The 18,186-nt window shown below is 45.9% G+C and overlaps 1 pseudogene; it reads right to left on the bottom strand.

Annotated features, from left to right (window-relative positions):
- Nucleotides 1-849: 849 nt before the first annotated feature.
- The window catches only part of LOC123487484, a 60,809-nt pseudogene continuing 43,472 nt past the window's right edge, over nucleotides 850-18,186 (bottom strand).

Below are 18,186 nucleotides of genomic sequence, written 5' to 3'. Positions count from 1 at the left end.
TAGGCCACACAAGCTCACACAACGGGACCACTGAGTGCTGAAGCGCGTAGCACTTAAAAATCGTCTGTCCTCGGTTGCAACACTCACTACTGAGTTCCAAACTCCCTCTGGAAGCAACGTCAGCACAAGAACTGTTCGTCAGGAGCTTCATGAAATGGGATCCGTGGACGAGCAGCCGCACACAAGCCTAAGATCACCATGCGCAATGCCAAGCTTCGGCTGGTAGTGTAAAGCTCGCCGCTATTGGTCTCTGGAGCAGTGGAAACGTGTGATGAATCACACTTCACCATCTGGCAGGCCGACTGACGAATCTGGATTTGGCGGATGCAAGGAAAACCTACTTGCCCCAATGCATAGTGCTAACTATTACGTTTTGTGGAGGAGGAATAATGGTCTGGGGCTGTTTTTCATGGTTTGGGCTAGACTCCTTAGTTCCAGTGAAGGGAAATCTTAACGCTACAGCATACAATGACATTCTAGATGATTCTGTGCTTCCAACTTTGTGGCAACAGTTTGGGGAAGGCCTTATTTGTTTCAACATGACAATGCCCCCATGCACAAAGCGAGGTCCATAGAGAAATGGTTTGCCGAGATCGGTGTGGAAGAACTTGACTGGCCTGCACAGAGCCCTGACCTCAACCCCATCGAACACCTTTGTGATGAATAAGAACGCCAACTGCGAGCCAGGCCTAATCGCCCAACATCAGTGCCCGACCTCACTAATGCTCTTGTGGTTGAATGGAAGCAAGTCCCCGCAGCAATGTTCCAACATCTAGTGGAAAGCCTTCCCAGAAGAGTGGAGGCTGTTATAGCAGCAAAGGGGGGGACAAACTCCATATTAATGCCCATGATTTTGGAATGAGATGTTCGATGATTAGGTGTCCACATGCATTTGTCCAGCGCTACAGGGGACTAAGGTAGTGTAGAGGTCACAACACTGTTTCTATGGAGACTGTTGTGGAGGAGCGTTCCATGGTGTCGTAGAATCACAGGCAGGTCTTGTACTGCAGGAGTTTCTCTGCCAGAAGGCTGCTTCCTACTCCTCTACTCTGCACCACACTCAGGTCTAGGTTCCTGGGACACAGGGGAGGAGAGACTGCTAGGGTGGATCTGTCTCAATACTGTCACCTGCCTCAATACTGTCATCTGTCTCAATACTGTCACCTGTCTCAATACTGTCAGCTGTCTCAAATACTGTCACCTGTCTCAATACTGTCACCTGTCTCAGTACTGTCAACTGTCTCAATACTGTCACCTGTCTCAAAACTGTCACCTGTCTCAATACTGTCACCTGTCTCAATACTGTCACCTGTCTCAATACTGTCTCAATACTGTCACCTGTCTCAATACTGTCACCTGTCTCAATACTGTCACCTGTCTCAATACTGTCACCTGTCTCAATACTGTCACCTGTCTCAATACTTTCACCTGTCTCAATACTGTCACCTGCCTCAATACTGTCACCTGTCTCAATACTGTCACCTGTCTCAATACTGTCACCTGTCTCAATACTGTCAGCTGTCTCAATACTGTCACCTGTCTCATCTGCACAGACTATATTAATACTTTGTTCAGGTCACCTCAAGGGGTTCAAGGAAATTCTCAAATTTGTATCACTGAAAATCCTCATGTCCTTTGCCTCATCTACAGTGACTATATTGATACATGATAGGTTGTCATACTGGACCTGGAAGATATCCACCAGAACACCCGAGTGTTTATGGTCATCAACATGGCTAAGAAGAAGAAGAAATGCTCCAGATTCCCTTCATGCAGTGTGTTTGGGTACAAGTTACCTGTAGTTGGACAGGAGAACAGTGCTATCAGTGGCCATAGGACTGAATCACCATAATGCAGACAGAACCCCATCAACCATTCCAACATGAATGGATGTTCCTCTTCAGTTTCTATGGTTACGATGATGCATCTGTTAGTGAAGCCTTTACCTCCAGAGAGTAGGTAGACCAGCTGGATGATGAGGGCTCCCAGGAAACAGCTCCCTCTGTAGGACAGGGGGAGGAAGTGCAGGGAGATGCCTCTGATATGACTGGGTGTCAGGTGGAAGGAGATCACAGAGCCTGGAACAGAGAAGAGAGGAAGGCTGGGAAGAGAAAGAAGCATTCATTTGGTTCAAACGTCTCTTGTCTGTCTCCTAATACACCAGTAGGGGGCATCCTAACCCTAGCTTCCAGAGTTCAGAATACTATCCTCCGTGTTGGCAGTTGGTTCCAACACTCCACATTCTAACTTCATCCTAACTACATATGGTGTCCATCGACATTCAAATCTCAAACCCCAGTTTGTCTCTGTGTACGAACAATGTAGCAGCAATAGGTGCTGTCAGAAATACGTGCTCAGCCAGCCCCAGTAGGATGTACTGGGGGAGCCAGCTGGAAGCAGGCCATGGAGGACACCTGGAGCACCTTCCTGACAGGGCCTGCTCCGTCAGAGGATAGCCCTTCCTGTGGACCTCAGACAGGCCCGCTACCAGGACAGACTGGGCCGCACACGCATGACCCAGCACTGAGAGAGGAGAGGAGGGAGGGGACAGGGAGAGAAACAGAGAGAGAGAGGGAGAGAGAGAGAGAGACATTAACATTGACTGGCTCATTGATGAGGATGGTATTTGTGTGTGTGTGTGTGTCTGTGTGTGTCTGTGTCTGTGTGTGTCTGTGCGTGTGTGTGTCTCTGTCTGTGTGTCTGTGTGTGTCTGTGTGTGTCTGTGTGTGTCTGTGTGTGTGTGCCGTGTGTGTGTCTGTGTGTGTCTGTGTGTGTGTGCCGTGTGTGTGCTTACTGATGACTCTGTCGGGGGAGAAGGGTGTTGTGATCTCCACATGAATCTAGGTAGCCATAACCAAATCAGCTAGTCACTGAGAGACGATATACAGTGGGGAAAAAATGTATTTAGTCAGCCACCAATTGTGCAAGTTCTCCCACTTAAAAAGATGAGAGAGGCCTGTAATTTTCATCATAGGTACACGTCAACTATGACAGACAAATTGAGGAAAAAAAATCCAGAAAATCACATTGTAGGATTTTTTATGAATTTATTTGCAAATTATGGTGGAAAATAAGTATTTGGTCACCTACAAACAAGCAAGATTTCTGGCTCTCACAGACCTGTAACTTATTATTTAAGAGGCTCCTTTGTCCTCCACTCGTTACCTGTATTAATGGCACCTGTTTGAACTTGTTATCAGTATAAAAGACACCTGTCCACAACCTCAAACAGTCACACTCCAAACTCCACTATGGCCAAGACCAAAGAGCTGTCAAAGGACACCAGAAACAAAATTGTAGACCTGCACCAGGCTGGGAAGACTGAATATGCAATAGGTAAGCAGCTTGGTTTGAAGAAATCAACTGTGGGAGCAATTATTAGGAAATGGAAGACATACAAGACCACTGATAATCTCCTCGATCTGGGGCTCACGCAAGATCTCACCCGTGGGGTCAAAATGATCACAAGAACGGTGAGCAAAAATCCCAGAACCACACGGGGGGACCTAGTGAATGACCTGCAGAGAGCTGGGACCAAAGTAACAAAGCCTACCATCAGTAACACACTACGCGCCAGGGACTCAAATCCTGCAATGCAAGACGTGTCCCCTTGCTTAAGCCAGTACATGTCCAGGCCCGTCTGAAGTTTGCTAGAGTGCATTTGGATGATCCAGAAGAGGATTGGGAGAATGTCATATGGTCAGATGAAACCAAAATATAACTTTTTTGGTAAAAACTCAACTCGTCGTGTTTGGAGGACAAAGAATGCTGAGTTGCATCCAAAGAACACCATACCTACTGTGAAGCATGGGGGTGGAAACATCATGCTTTGGGGCTGTTTTTCTGCAAAGGGACCAGGACGACTGATCCGTGTAAAGGAAAGAATGAATGGGGCCATGTATCGTGAGATTTTGAGTGAAAACCTCCTTCCATCAGCAAGGGCATTGAAGATGAAACGTGGCTGGGTCTTTCAGCATGACAATGATCCCAAACACACCGCCGGCAACGAAGGAGTGGCTTCGTAAGAAGCATTTCAAGGTCCTGGAGTGGCCCCTAGCCAGTCTCCAGATCTCAACCCCATAGAAAATCTTTGGAGGGAGTTGAAAGTCTGTGTTGCCCAGCGACAGCCCCAAAACATCACTGCTCTAGAGGAGATCTGCATGGAGGAATGGGCCAAAATACCAGCTACAGTGTGTGAAAACCTTGTGAAGACTTACAGAAAACGTTTGACCTGTGTCATTGCCAACAAAGGGTATATAACAAAGTATTGAGAAACTTTTGTTATTGACCAAATACTTATTTTCCACCATAATTTGCAAATAAATTCATTAAAAATCCTACAATGTGATTTTCTGGATTATTTTTTCTCATTTTGTCTGTCATAGTTGACGTGTACCTATGATGACAATTACAGGCCTCTCTCATCTTTTTAAGTGGGAGAACTTGCACAATTGGTGGCTGACTAAATACTTTTTTTCCCCACTGTATCAACACAGAGATGGGCAAAATATACTGTACATCAAAAATGGATACTCTAAAGACTAATGTATCAAACTTAAATACAAAATACTTTTGTAGTTGTATGTAGATAAAATACAAATACATACAGGTAAATACATTTGCTAGTATACACCTTCACTACAACAACATTCTCAGTGACGGAAGAAAACAGCTTTTAACTTTCTATGACTGTGATATGAGATTGTTCATCTACCCTAGTTGAATGTACTGATGGTAAGTCTCTCTGGATATGAGTCTCTGCTAAATGACTAAAATGACAATGTAAAAATGAACAATTGCAAAGCACACTGGGTATTATTATTGGCCTTCTTTTGGGTGCAGAGCTCATTATTTTAATACCCAGCATATTTTTCAAGTGTTCTTTTTACATGTATATTTAGTTCATTTAGCAGACGCTCTTATCACACCATAGTGCTATCAGACTTCTGATACCAATGCAGGGTGAAAGCGGGGCCACAAGATGTGAACCGCTATAAAAAATGGTATAGAAAAGTATTTTGTATTTTCAAAATACATTGGAGTGTAGTTCATCCCAGCATAATTCAAATGACTAAATACTCAGAAGTAATTAATATATGTATTTCAAATGCATGTAACATAAATACAAACTATCTCTGCCGACTACCAAAAAATCTGTGTACACTTTCTTATCAAAGAAACCACACCCCCTCTACATACAGAGTACACATTTTTGTCATTTACTAGTCACTTTATCAAACCATAGTGCCATCAGACTTCTGATACCAATGCAGGATGAAAGGGGAACACAAAATGTCCAACCCCTATAAAGAATGGGATAGAAAAATATGTTGTATTTTACAACAACAAAATGTTTTTACAAATTACAGGTCTCAAAAGTATCTTGTTCCAAATACATAGGATTGTGGTTCAGGCCAGTGCAATACAAAATGACAAAATAGTCAAAAGCCATTGAAATATGTATTTCAAATACGTATTAACAGAGATACTGCCCCCATCTCTGTCTCCACATTATCTTCTGTAACATGTTGAAGGGAATGCCTGCTGTTGGAAGCGTACTCCACCCTAAAGCCACTCTCCAATTAGGGCCACATCCTAGTTAAGCAGTACACCTTGCTGCAGTCAGCTCTCTATGCCCGTTTGGTTAGCCACCATGTGGCTGGTGGGGTCTCCAACCCAGCCACTATCTCAAAGACTATGGACCTCTTGATGAACTCTTTTGATGTAGTTTTGATTGGTATGGTGGCCAAAGACATTTCAGTTATAGTTTTGTTCTTAAAGGGATACTTCAGGATGTTGTCAATGAAGCCACATATTTATTTCCCCACTCAGATGAACTTGTGGATAACATTTGTGGTGACAGAAATTGACTTAGGTACAAGGTAAATAAGGAAGATGACATACGGTTAGTCTTAAAGGTACTAAACGTAAGTTATTGTGTGAAGAAGATATAATGAAGAAAACATTCTGCCAGTAAAACTTCATTAGAACAGTGTGTCGCACAAGTTCCTCTTTCTGGTCCTCTGTCTAAACCAACTGTTCTAGGCGGAGTGCCAAAACAGCTTCTGGGTGAGGGGCAGCATCCTGTTGTTGATCCTCTGTCTAAACCAACTGTTCTAGACGGAGTGCCAAAACAGCTTCTGGGTGAGGGGCAGCATCCTGTTGTTGATCCTCTGTCTAAACCAACTGTTATAGGAGGAGTGCCAAAACAGCTTCTGGGTGAGGGGCAGCATCCTGTTGTTGATCCTCTGTCTAAACCAACTGTTCTAGCCGGAGTGCCAAAACAGCTTCTGGGTGAGGGGCAGCATCCTGTTGTTGAGATAGAGTCACAACAGCTCAGCATTAGGTTGAAAACTGAGATGTGTCAGTTCTCAGAACCCTGTTCCGAGCTGAAACAACACCTGATCTCTTGAGTTTGTAAGGATTGCCCAGTAATTATGCTCTGAGGAGAGATAGGTATTTTATTTAGCCTTTTCAATGCCTTTTCAAAGTGATTTGTGAAACATTTATTTTTAATAAAACTCCAGGACATTTTCCTGTTTAAACCGGTCCTTTGCCTCCAGTGTCCTGGTCATGCCCTGAAAACCCCCTGCAGACAGAGTATTCTACTACCACGGATGGGTAGAAATTACTACATACAATTACAAAATACAGATACAAAATACCATCAAGATCAATGTATCAAAATAAACTACTAAATACTTGTATTTTGTAATGTATTTCATTCAATGTAATGTATTCATTTTAAATACAAAAACACATTTGCAAGTAACCGATCCGAACACCAACAACATTCTCAGAAACAGTGACAAAACCTTTTTTCTTGCTATGACAGTGACACTGTATTTTGCTATCTACCTTAGTTGAGCAAGTCACTCTGGATAAGCTAAATGACTAAAATGTAAATGTATATGTGAAAATGAACCTACCAAATTAACTGTAAAGCACACTGGGTATTATTATTGGCCTTGTTTAGGGGCGGAGCTCTTTAGAATAATACTCAGCATGCTTTGCAATTATTCATTTTTACATCGACATTTACATTTTAGTCATTTAGCAGACGCATTTATCCAGGGTGACTTTTAATTAGTGCCTTCATCTTAAGACAGCTTGGTGAGTCAACAAAATATTACAATCATATCAAGTACATTTTCCCTCAACAAAGTATTTATCAACATGTTTACATATACATGTATATTTAGTTAATTTAACAGACGTTCTTATCACACCATAGTGCTATCAGACTTCTGATACCATTGCAGGGTGAAAGGGGGGCCACAACATGTGAACCGCTATGATAAATTGTGTAGAAAAGTATTTAGTATTTATTTGGAAAATAAAAAATACAAAATGCATTGGAGTGTAGTTCAGCCCAGTGTAATTCTAATGACAAAATATTCAGAAGTAATTAAAATACGTATTTCAAATACATGTAACATAAATACTAACCATCTCTGGCTACTACCCAACACTCTGTCACGCTTCCTCATCAAATAAACCACATCCCCTCTACATACAGAGTACACAGTCAAGAGGAAGCCACTTCCTGTCCTCTGGTGTAGAGTTCCATGAAACGGAAAGTCATCTTTGACACTGAACAGAAAGTTATCTTTGACACTGCCATTGCTTAACCTACGGGAGAGAGCACCAAAATGGCAGAGAATCAGGAACTGTTCTCTTGCTCCATCTGTCTGGATCTACTGAAGGATCCGGTGACTACTGCCTGTGGACACAGCTACTGTATGGGCTGTATTAAAGAAAGCTGGGATCAGGATGATCTGAAAGGTGTCTACAGCTGTCCACAGTGCAGACAGACCTTTACCCCAAGGCCTGTTCTGAACAGGAGCACTGTGTTGGCTGAAGTGGTGGAGAAACTGAAGAAGACAGGGACTCCAGGCTGCTCCCCCCTCCTGCTCTGTGCTATGCTGGACCTGGAGATGTGGCGTGTGATGTCTGCACTGGGACCAGAAAGCAGAAAGCCCTCATGTCCTGTCTGGTGTGTCTGGCCTCTTACTGTGAGACTCACCTCCAATCTCACTATGAATCTCTTGCTTTGAAGAAGCACAAGCTGGTCAAAGCCACCGCACAACTACAGGAGAAGATCTGCTCTCATCATGACAAACTGCTGGAGGTTTACTGTCGTACCGATCAGCAGTGTATCTGTTATCTGTGTACAATGGATGAACATAAAGGCCATGATACAGTGTCAGCTGCAGCAGAGAGGACTGAGAAACAGGTAAGACCAGAACTACTTGTTGGTTACTGTCTGATAAACAAATAATTAAAGATAGAGTGATTCTCCACAGAGGCAGCTGGGGATGAGTCAGCAGAAAGTCCAGCAGAGATTCCAGGAGAGAGAGAAGGAGCTGAAGGAGCTCAAACAGGCTGTAAAGTCTCTCAAGGTGAGTATTGTTGACCAGAGGAGACACACCATTTCACTTCTCTACTCCAGTCAGAGAGAGAGAGGGAGAGGGGACTCTCTCCAATCCCACTGACCTCACTGTTGGGTACATGCTGTCTGGACTCGTTTCAGAGAATAGACTGCTTAATGTAACCGACGGGATATGAACCAGGTCTACTGAGGGAGAAACCAACATCTTGACCGTTTCACCAAGAGGACATTCCCTATTGGGCTGAGGGCTGACACTGATTTTGAAATCGCTGGCGGGGCTACTTCATCACATAACCATGAGTAACCATGACTGACTCATGTCCCCTATACATTAACATGGAGCTCTCTCTCTCTCTCTCTCTCTCTCTCTCTCTCTCTCTCTCTCTCTCTCTCTCTCTCTCTCTCTCTCTCTCTCTCTCTCTCTCTCTCTCTCTCTCTCTCTCAATTCAATCAATTCAAAGGGCTTCATTGGCATGGGAAACAAAGCAAGTTAAATAGACAATAAACAATCAGAAATGAACAGTAAACATTACACTCACATAAGATTCAAAGGAATAGAGACTTTCAAATGTTATAATTCAAGTGCAAACAGAGTGAGCCATTCGCCAGACTGAGTTCTGGAGGTGAAATGGAAATGAATGAGGGAGAGTTAAGTGAGGTAGAAGGTGTGGTGAAGAGCTCAGAACCAGAGCCTGGCATCAATGGACATGATAAAGAAGAATCTGGTGCAGTAGGAGTTACATTGTAGGAGAACGTGGATCCATACCTTTTGGCAGATCCATTTGTGGTTTCAGGGTGGGTGGGAAAGCAGTTGGGTGCAGTTGAATCAGTGAAGGTAACCTGTAGTGGACTTGTGATATTTGTTGGTGTTTCTTCTGACCAGAGGGAGTGGGCGATCCGTGTCACGCAACTTGGGTCAAAATCTGTTTCTTGCTTTGCTCTTAGGAACAGGGCACCATTGAAAGGAGTGATTTCTGGGGTAATGTTAAGTGTGGAGGTGGAGAAATTCAAGTTGAAGATTCCTGGTGTTTGTGATGCCCGCCGTTTGGTGGGACGCATCCAGTCCTTTTGAGTTTTGAGTCTTTACCCGACAAAGTCAAAGGCCAAAGAGTGATATATGATTCAGTAAAGTTAGCTTCTTAGCATTCATAGCAATGGTTACCGACTGTACCGCAGAAATGGAACGTAAATCACAGAAAATAGATGTTGTTGTGGCAGCTGCAGAGAAGTATTTGGGCATACAAGATTAGACTTCAGAAGAGTTACAGGGTGTGTTGAGTGGTGGTGTCCCGTCCTCCCAGGCCGTTGGCATGGTGCAGGAGCAGATAGGGTCAAAGTAGTGGAATGGGGTAGTGGGTATTTAATGAGTGTAGGGTTAGTTGGAAGGGTGTTTTTCTGTATCATTATAATTTCCCCTTTTCCCATTTTGTATCACCAAGTAAAATAGATTTATATTATAGTCCAGTTGGGGGCGGTAATGCAACATATTGGATGCCAACCGCTGTTAAACTCCAAAGAAGAAGAAACTTTATATTATGGCAATGTACAGTGTTGTAACGATGTCTCTGCCTCTCTCATTCCATCACTTTTGCGGTAGTTGGTTGTGTGGGTCTCTGGTTATGAATAGGGTGCTGACAGACAATCGTTGATAGATATTTATAGAGCTCTGATCAGGACGACAATTGATTATGAGTGTATAGTTTATGGAACAGCGGCATGGACAGAATCCAGTATATAGCTTTAAGGATATCTATTGGTGCATTTAAATCAACATCTGTATGTACAGTGGGGAAAAAAAGTATTTAGTCAGCCACCAATTGTGCAAGTTCTCCCACTTAAAAAGATGAGAGAGGCCTGTAATTTTCATCATAGGTACACGTCAACTATGACAGACAAATTGAGGGAAAACAATCCTGAAAATCACATTGTAGGATTTTTTATGAATTTATTTGCAAATTATGGTGGAAAATAAGTATTTGGTCACCGACAAACAAGCAAGATTTCTGGCTCTCACAGACCTGTAACTTCTTCTTTAAGAGGCTCCTCTGTCCTCCACTCGTTTCCTGTATTAATGGCACCTGTTTGAACTTGTTATCAGTATAAAAGACACCTGTCCACAACCTCAAACAGTCACACTCCAAACTCCACTATGGCCAAGACCAATGAGCTGCCAAAGGACACCAGAAACAAAATTGTAGACCTGCACCAGGCTGGGAAGAAATCAACTGTGGGAGCAATTATTAGGAAATGGAAGACATACAAGACCACTGATAATCTCCCTCGATCTGGGGCTCCACGCAAGATCTCACCCCGTGGGGTCAAAATGATCACAAGAACGGTGAGCAAAAATCCCAGAACCACACGGGGGGACCTAGTGAATGACCTGCAGAGAGCTGGGACCAAAGTAACAAAGCCTACCATCAGTAACACACTACGCCGCCAGGGACTCAAATCCTGCAGTGCGAGACGTGTCCCCCTGCTTAAGCCAGTACATGTCCAGGCCCGTCTGAAGTTTGCTAGAGTGCATTTGGATGATCCAGAAGAGGATTGGGAGAATGTCATAGGGTCAGATGAAACCAAAATTTAACTTTTTGGTAAAAACTCAACTCGTCGTGTTTGGAGGACAAAGAATGCTGAGTTGCATCCAAAGAACAATGTGATTTTCTGGATTTTTTTTCTAATTTTGTCTGTCATAGTTGACTTGTACCTATGATGAAAATTACAGGCCTCTCTTATCTTTTTAAGTGGGAGAACATGCACAATTGGTGGCTGACTAAATACTTTTTTCCCCCACTGTAGTTGTCCTCCTGTGGGTGGAGGACGTACAACCTGTTAGAATTATAGTATACTCAGATTCTCTGTCTGTATTGAATAGTTTATCATCTGGTAAATCTAATAGGAGTGACTTGCTATTGGAGGTATTCATGTTATTTTGGAGAATTGAGAGAATGGGTGTAGTAGTGAGATTCTGCTGGGTCCCAGCACATTCGGGTGTGGAAGGGAATGAAAGTGTAGACCAGTTAGCTAAAAGAGCTTTGAAACTAGATATATACAAGATTTGAAGGTCAGATTAGGAAGGAAGAGGTGGTGTTTACTAGATTGCGCTTAGGACATTGTACATTGATCTCGTCATTACATCTGGTTGGCAAGCATGGGAAGGGTTTGTGTCTGGAGGGTACGTCGATGAAACGGTGGAGCATGTGTTGTTATATTGTTGTAAGTATGTTGAAGAGAGGGAAAGATTGAAGTTTAGGGTCATTGAGGTTGGACGGGGTTGGGGGGGTTGGAAGGGATTTAGGGGATGGGGGAGGGTCTATTAGAAGTTAGTAGGGATCTTCTTTATTTTCTCAGAAGTACTGAGTTAAGTAGGAGGATTTAGAAATGTTGGAAACCGTGATTGACCACACACTCCAGCACAGTAGGTGGCGGCATGCACCTTTAATGTTGGTTTGTGGAACGCCATTATATCATAGAAGAAGAAGTTGGTTGTGTGAGAGATTTGTGGTTCGTGAGGAGGGCTATTATTCTTTTTTCTTTTGGTTCTTGCGTATTTTCTGAATTAATTTTCTGATGGTGGAGGGTTTGTTTATTGGTTTCCACTGTTTATCGTTTAGAGTTGAGGGGGAGTAGGGGTAGTTTGTTAGGGCGGCGTGATGGCCTCAACCGAGTGGAGAAGAAACGCGCCGCCTGGGTCCGTTCCGAGAAAGGTGTGGAGGAAGTTTTGCTCATGGTCGGCCGAACAGGTTGGAGCGAACATCTGGACTCTGCATCCAGAATGAACAAGGCGGTGGTTGTGTTAATGAAAAAGGTTTGTCTTGTTGTGAGTGGGATTTTTGTGAGGGGTGGGTTGGTGCAGATGTCGCCTCTTTCGATAAGAGTTGTGGTGGCTAATCTGCCTCCGTTTATTACACTGAACAGACCGCAAGTAGTTGGTTAGTTTTGGTAAATTTGCAAGTGGTTTTCGTGTTGCTCTCGGCTGGGTGCCAAGCGAACCGTTAAACATGTCTGTTTTCATAGACAAGTGTTTGTTTCTTAACAAACTTCAAGGTTACACAGGGGAGGGGTGGAACACAGGGTTTGCTAGCACAGATAGTTTTGGGTGTTTCTAGTGTGGGGATCATCAGTTATAGGCTACAAGCAAGCAATATGATTGATAGGTAGGACAGGTATTGAACCCAAATAATCCCTACTCAGATGCGCTAACCTCAACCCTAGTAAACATGCATTATAAAAACCTTCTATATCAAATTATCTCATATTGGGAGTAAATAGCCTCTGAATAGAAAAGAAAAAACACTGCATCTTCCAGCCCACCAATAAATGACATAATGCAACCGTCGCGGTTAGCATATTTACCTCAACATGCCCCTCGCTTGCCTGAGAAGGCAGAGTGCTCGATGCTGGTTGATGAATTTGACAATTAATGTACTAGGAAAATAGGTTTTTGTCGACCAGAGGTGACTGAATTAATGTTTAGGCTTATTGATAATCATTATAGTAATGAAGTATAATTTAAAAACATGAAAGTTGTCAAGTGGTGGTGGTACCAGGAGGGAGGAGAGTAGAGCAGGGTCAAGTGGTGGTGGTACCAGGAGGGAGGAGAGTAGAGCAGGGTCAAGTGGTGGTGGTACCAGGAGGGAGGAGAGTAGAGCAGGGTCAAGTGGTGGTGGTACCAGGAGGGAGGAGAGTAGAGCAGGGTCAAGTGGTGGTGGTGGTACCAGGAAGGAGGAGAGTAGAGCAGGGTCAAGTGGTGGTGGTACCAGGAAGGAGGAGAGTAGAGCAGGGTCAAGTGGTGGTGGTACCAGGAGGGAGGAGAGTAGAGCAGGGTCAAGTGGTGGTGGTACCAGGAGGGAGGAGAGTAGAGCAGGGTCAAGTGGTGGTGGTACCAGGAGGGAGGAGAGTAGAGCAGGGTCAAGTGGTGGTGGTACCAGGAGGGAGGAGAGTAGAGCAGGGTCAAGTGGTGGTGGTACCAGGAGGGAGGAGAGTAGAGCAGGGTCAAGTGGTGGTGGTACCAGGAGGGAGGAGAGCAGGGTCAAGTGGTGGTGGTACCAGGAAGGAGGAGAGTAGAGCAGGGTCAAGTGGTGGTGGTACAAGGAGGGAGGAGAGTAGAGCAGGGTCAAGTGGTGGTGGTACCAGGAGGGAGGAGAGTAGAGCAGGGTCAAGTGGTGGTGGTACCAGGAGGGAGGAGAGTAGTGAATGGCCAAGTGGTGGTGGTACCAGGAGGGAGGAGAGTAGAGCAGGGTCAAGTGGTGGTGGTACCAGGAGGGAGGAGAGTAGAGCAGGGTCAAGTGGTGGTGGTACCAGGAAGGAGGAGAGTAGAGCAGGGTCAAGTGGTGGTGGTACCAGGAAGGAGGAGAGTAGGGCAGGGTCAAGTGGTGGTGGTACCAGGAGGGAGGAGAGTAGAGCAGGGTCAAGTGGTGGTGGTACCAGGAGGGAGGAGAGTAGAGCAGGGTCAAGTGGTGGTGGTACCAGGAGGGAGGAGAGTAGAGCAAGGTCAAGTGGTGGTGGTACCAGGAGGGAGGAGAGTAGAGCAGGGTCAAGTGGTGGTGGTACCAGGAGGGAGGAGAGTAGAGCAGGGTCAAGTGGTGGTGGTACCAGGAGGGAGGAGAGTAGAGCAGGGTCAAGTGGTGGTGGTACCAGGGGGGAGGAGAGTAGAGCAGGGTCAAGTGGTGGTGGTACCAGGAGGGAGGAGAGTAGAGCAGGGTCAAGTGGTGGTGGTACCAGGAGGGAGGAGAGTAGAGCAGGGTCAATTGGTGGTGGTACCAGGAGGGAGGAGAGTAGAGCAGGGTCAGGTGGTGGTGGTACCAGGAGGGAGGAGTGTAGAGCAGGGTCAAGTGGTGGTGGTACCAGGAGGGAGGAGAGTAGAGCAGGGTCAAGTGGTGGTGGTACCAGGAGGGAGGAGAGTAGAGCAGGGTCAAGTGGTGGTGGTACCAGGAAGGAGGAGAGTAGAGCAGGGTCAAGTGGTGGTGGTACCAGGAGGGAGGAGAGTAGAGCAGGGTCAAGTGGTGGTGGTACCAGGAAGGAGGAGAGTAGAGCAGGGTCAAGTGGTGGTGGTACCAGGAGGGAGGAGAGTAGAGCAGGGCCAAGTGGTGGTGCGCAGGCCGTGGAGAAAGCGGTGGTGGGGAGGGTTGCAGCTGGGCTACATGAGCTGAGGCAGGTTTCTGTAGTAACAGAGACTCCGTGGGCGAAGGCAAATATTGCCTGTCATTGGGGGAAGAGGCTCTGATCAGGGGGGAAGTGCAGGGGGGCAGAGACTGGGGAGGAGGAGGACGGTACCGTGCCAATGGAGGAGGAGGAAGAGGGGGGAGGTGAGTCTGCGGGAGCGGAGGACAAGGTGTCTCGTTTTCAGACGGCTCATTGGATCCAGAGCTGACAGACAGTCAGGCTGAGGGCCCAGTATATTCGCTGAGAAAACTTTATAGGTTCCTGATGGAGACTAAAGGGGAAAAAAGAAGGTTCTGCTGGAGTCTTATTTGATTGATCCTGGAAGGTTTGTAAGGTCAGTACAACACGTGATGAAGAATCACCCAGGAAGCGGTATAGGCTGAGAAAATGGGTCATGGGTTCTTAAGGGCATGTCTTCAGAATCTGCTTAAATGGATGTTTTTTTCTGGCATGGCGGCTTTATGGGCTTCTCTACTGGTTTCTGATTGTGGTGATTTCCCTCCCACCTCTTATGGAGATTTCACGGTTAGACTTCCTTAACATGAACGGCGGCAAAGACTGGGGGAATATGTCAAACAAAAACATTTAAATGCCATGGCAGAAATCTTAGTGCAGGGGTAGCAAAAGAGGTGTGTAAGGGTAGGTTGTTAGTGTTTAGAGCCCAAATAATGACCTTGTCTTTGCTTTCATAAATGTGTCTGCACCTGGTCCTCTGTAGCTCAGCTGGTAGAGCACGGCGCTTGTAACGACAGGGTAGTGGGTTCGATCCCCGGGACCACCCATACACAAAAATGTATGCACGCATGACTGTAAGTCGCTTTGGATAAAAGCGTCTGCTAAATGGCATATTATATTATATTATAGTACAGGGCTCTGTTCTCTGTTTCACCAGAGGGGTTGGAAAAACAGAGTGGGGAAACCAAGAAAATCCCTTGTTTTACGTTTGTCTGAGGGGTGGGTAACTTCTGTTGTGGGGAGATGAGGGAGCCTGATGGGTGGGTAACTTCTGTTGTGGGGAGATGAGGGAGCCTGATGGGTGGGTAACTTCTGTTGTGGGGAGATGAGGGGAGCCTGATGGGTGGGTAACTTCTGTTGTGGGGGAGATGAGGGAGCCTGATGGGTGGGTAACTTCTGTTGTGGGAGATGAGGGAGCCTAATGGGTGTGTAACTTCTGTTGTGGGGGAGATGAGGGAGCCTGATGGGTGGGTAACTTCTGTTGTGGGGGGAGATGAGGGAGCCTGATGGGTGGGTAACTTCTGTTGTGGGGAGATGAGGAGCCTGATGGGTGGGTAACTTCTGTTGTGGGGGAGATGAGGGAGCCTGATGGGCGGGTAACTTCTGTTGTGAGGAGATGAGGGAGCCTGATGGGTGGGTAACTTCTGTTGTGGGGAGATGAGGGTGCCTGATGGGCGGGTAACTTCTGTTGTGGGGGAGATGAGGGAGTCTGATGGGCGGGTAACTTCTGTTGTGGGGGAGATGAGGGAGCCTGATGGGTGGGTAACTTCTGTTGTGGGGGAGATGAGGGAGCCTGATGGGTGGGTAACTTCTGTTGTGGGGGAGATGAGGGAGCCTGATGGGTGGGTAACTTCTGTTGTGGGGAGATGAGGGAGTCTGATGGGCTGTAACTCTGTTGTGGGGGAGATGAGGGAGCCTGATGGGTGGGTAACTTCTGTTGTGGGGGAGATGAGGGAGCCTGATGGGTGGGTAACTTCTGTTGTGGGGAGATGAGGGAGCCTGATGGGTGGGTAACTTCTGTTGTGAGGAGATGAGGGAGCCTGATGTGTGAGTAACTTTCTGGGGAATTATTTTACAGGACGTGTGTTGTGTGAGTGTGTCGGGGTGGGGGAGCTGTCGCTAAGCTGTAGACGGGAGGCTTTGACTCTCCTGCCCAAACAAGTAGATTTGAGCGATTTAAAGAACTGGAGGCCTGTGGCATTGCTCTGTTTGGACTATAAGGTCTTTACCAAGGTCCTCGTTAACAGACTGAAGTCCCACCTGGACTCTATTGTACAGAAGGACCAAACGTACTGTGTACCAGGACGCTCAAACACAGACAATCTGTTCATAATCAGGAGTTGTGGCCTGTGTTTAAATGTTAAATAAATAAATATAAATAATATGCCATTTAGCAGACGCTTTTATCCAAAGCGACTTACAGTCATGCGTGCATACATTTTTGTGTATGGGTGGTCCCGGGGATCGAACCCACTACCCTGGCATTACAAGTGCCGTGCTCTACCAGCTGAGCTACAGAGGACCACGTAATGTTGCGGTCGTATGCTGTGTGGGGGCATCAGTGGCAGGGGGTTGTGGGGGCTGAGAGCATGGCAGGGTATAGGTGGAGGATGCTCTATAAGCTCCCAGTGCTGGAAAGGTCAGGGGTCGTCCAGTGGAGGGTATTACATGGAGCCCTGGACACCAATAGCTGGTTGGCTCGGGTTGACCTGGGAGTTGGGGAGGGGTGTCCGTTTTCTGCAATGACAGACTGTTCATCATGTTTTTTCTGTGTTGCCAGGGTAATGCCATTACTGTTGACGCCTTAGGGTTGAGTTTGAGTTGTACAAAATGATCAACAGTGTGGAGATGTTTCAGGAGGTATGGGGGCTCAGGGGGGCTGTCTGTACGGCTGGAGAGGAGGGGTTGGATGGACGGTTGGAATGTGGTGCTGGATGGTGTATTGTACTGTGGTGTTGGGTACTGGATAATGTGATTGTGTGGAGGTTGTGGTGGCACGCAATGTGTTTTTAGGAGGGGGGGTGTTAGTGTAATGAGGATGGCTCATTAAAGTTAGACAAGTCTCTCTCTCTCTCTCTCTCTTAACAGCGCTCTGCACAGGCAGCAGTGGTGGACAGTGATAAGATCTTTACCGAGCTGATCCGCTCCATTGAGAGAAGGCGCTCTGAGGTGAAGGAGCTGATCAGAGCCCAAGAGAAGGCTCAAGTGAGTCAAGCTGAAGGACTCCTGGAGCAACTGGAGCAGGAGATAGCTGAGCTGAGGAAGAGAAGCACTGAGCTGGAGCAGCTCTCACACACAGAGGATCACATCCATTTTCTCCAGGTAACTCAACTGCCTTGATACATGTGATATGAAACTAAAACTCTCAATCATTTGGTTCTGTTCTCTCTCCCTCTCTCTCTCTCTCTCTCTCTCTCTCTCTCTCCCTCTCTCTCTCTCCCCAGAGTTATCAGTCTCTCTCCGGTATCAGTGTATCTTCAGACTTACCCAGCATCGTTGTCCGTCCTCTTCAGTACTTTGGAGATGTGAGTAAGACTGTGTCTGAACTGAGAGAGAAACTAGAAGACGTCCTTAAAGGAGAATGGACCAAGATCTCCACTACAGGTGTGTTGAAAATAATAAGAACATCAACTTTAGACCATTGAAAGTTCCCTACTAGTCATAAACATGTGGAATATGGTATGATGATAACATTCCCTCTCTCTGTGAATGTGTTTGTGTGTCTGTAGTGAATATAGTGGATGTTGTACTGCCTCCAGAGCCCAAGACCAGAGAACAGTTCTTACAATGTGAGTCTCTTTATTCTGAAGTAACTAACAGTCTCTTTTTACTGACACTCCTAACAATCCCTCTAGAAATATATAGCAATAGTAGATCTAATCAAAGACTGGGTA

The sequence above is a fragment of the Coregonus clupeaformis genome, unplaced genomic scaffold (genome assembly GCF_020615455.1).
Source record: "Coregonus clupeaformis isolate EN_2021a unplaced genomic scaffold, ASM2061545v1 scaf1722, whole genome shotgun sequence".
Taxonomy (NCBI): domain Eukaryota; kingdom Metazoa; phylum Chordata; class Actinopteri; order Salmoniformes; family Salmonidae; genus Coregonus; species Coregonus clupeaformis.
This window is presented reverse-complemented; position numbering and strand designations above follow the sequence as displayed.